General features: G+C 33.2%; 1 protein-coding gene across 1 annotated transcript in view; it reads left to right on the top strand.

Moving 5' to 3' along the window:
- The first annotated feature begins 349 nt into the window (after positions 1 to 349).
- LOC111637897 (cholesterol 7-desaturase-like) overlaps positions 350 to 2,145 on the top strand; it is a 22,231-nt gene continuing 20,435 nt past the window's right edge. The window contains exon 1 of the mRNA XM_023383501.1: positions 350 to 432. The gene's annotated coding sequence lies outside the window, so the exon portion shown is untranslated. The remainder of the gene's footprint in view (positions 433 to 2,145) is intronic.

Below are 2,145 nucleotides of genomic sequence, written 5' to 3'. Positions count from 1 at the left end.
GATTAACTATAAAAGAACTGAACTTTCGATGTAAACAAAAATTCACATAATTTCAATTCAAATATATCTCCTCCGAACAGAGTCAGATAGATGACTGGTACGACTCTATTGTTCAAGGAAAAGTATAAAGTACGGAGGCAAGCCACTGCTAATTTGAAGTGGAGAGAACATATATTAAATAAAACAAATAAAAATATGATAAAGAATTGCAAATGGACATTCTGAGAAAATAAGTATTTACGAATGGTTATCGTTGATTTAATTATTGATATGTGCATAATTATATTTAAAAAAAAACAAGTAATTTTTCATTGACATATAAAATCGCTATATCTGACCTTTTCCCGGGCAAACACAGGAACTTGCGACATTCTAACTTTTAACACTATGCATGAATCAGATGTAAATTCGGTCGTAAATTGATTAAATCAGGTAAGAATATCTTAATATGCATAATATTAAGAGCAGAATTCGAAATTGCTTGTTGCTTGTTATAAATTTGTATATACATTATTCGATTTATATTATCGTTATCTATATTATAGTGTATAATTTATATATATTTACTCGGTTTTAATTTGTAACATTTTGACTGCCGCAATCCTCCAATGAAGCGTAATAATGAAGTATTACGGTTGGTTGATATTTTCTTTCTTCTTTACTGGAGATATAAAACAAATGTCTTTAATTGGCTGCAATTTGAAAAAAAAAAATTATAAATTCCCTCTGTTGTCCATCAGTTCAACCTGTCGTTCTTTAAATTAATTGTAAAACGGAATTAAACTAATAAAACAGACAACCAGATATAAATAGGTGAGGTGCAGTAGGCCTCAATTATCTATATACGCACTTCTTATGTAAACTGGAAGTCACATCATTATTTCAATTTATACTTTTTTCCCTGAAAGCAGTTAAATAGGTGACCGGCACGAATCTATTACAAGTTAAAGATTTAAAATAAAGTAACCTTAATAATATGTTGTCGAATAGTTTGAACTATTTATTTATTTAAAGTTTTAAATATAGCTGCAAACATTATATACTTTGTCGAAACTAACGACTTTGTCCCACAATAAAAATATTTGAAAATCGTTGTACGAGAACAGTTACTTTGTAAAATATTTCAGATAATTTTGTAAGATTAACTATTGTATCTCGAGATAGACGTGTGTGACTCTTTAGCCTTATCAAAATTTCAAAATAAAGGTTGTTAGTGCCAAGGCTTTTTGATAGTAATTCCTAAATAGGAATTAATTTAAGTAAGAATAAAGTTAATTCAAGAATATTTCACATTTTATGTAATAAACTCGAACATAAATTTTACCATCGAATAATGAATATTAATTTGCCCGTGCGAAGGTTTTCGAAATACAACATTAAACTTCCCATTTCTATATTTAGGTCACTGATATTATTTATTATTATTATTATTACTGGGAAGGTGGTGAAAGCTCGAGACTACTCAGTGGTATCGCTCGAGGGTGAAATGAGAAGGAAAGAGAGGTTTAGGAGAAGGGTAAAAGTGAAATGGATAGAGAGATAGGATAGGTGGTGAAGGGGTAGGATCATGGGCGCCAGCATCACATTTATTGATGGAAGTAAGAAAAAAACAAAATAGAAGATATACAGAATACAGCATATATAATACCTATGTACAAGGTGGTGGCGCGATTGTAAAACAACAATAGATAGAAAACAGTTGACAGTAGAGTGGCTATTATACAATGTGTTAAAAGTAGAAAACATACATATACGTGATGAAGGGTGAGAGTCCTGTTGAAGGATCTTCGTTAGTTCATATGCGTGTTGTTCCTGTGATAGTCCGCCAGTCGAAGCTTTGCGACAAAGGCTTTAAAGGTAGAGAAGATTTTCTTGTTGTGGAGAAGGGCCTCAAGGGTGCAGGGCCAATGGTGACCCTCTGCCTGAAGCCTGTCCCTGAGAGGGGGCCTGTGGGCCCTGTGATTTGCACAAGTAAAGATTACGTGGTATGGGTCCTCGTCTTCTTCAATTCCGCAATTGCAGGTGCTGCTTCCTTTTTTAAGAAAACGATAGAGATAGGCCCTGAAGTTACCGTGTGCTGTCAAGAGCTGGGTGATGGCGTGATTGATGTTGAAGAAGTTGAGTGTCATCCTTTTGCTGATGTAT

The sequence above is a fragment of the Centruroides sculpturatus genome, unplaced genomic scaffold (genome assembly GCF_000671375.1).
Source record: "Centruroides sculpturatus isolate CEXI.00-Female unplaced genomic scaffold, Cexi_2.0 scaffold893, whole genome shotgun sequence".
NCBI lineage: Eukaryota > Metazoa > Arthropoda > Arachnida > Scorpiones > Buthidae > Centruroides > Centruroides sculpturatus.
The sequence above is the reverse complement of the archived record's forward strand: the minus strand, read 5'-3'. Positions and strand labels throughout refer to the sequence as shown.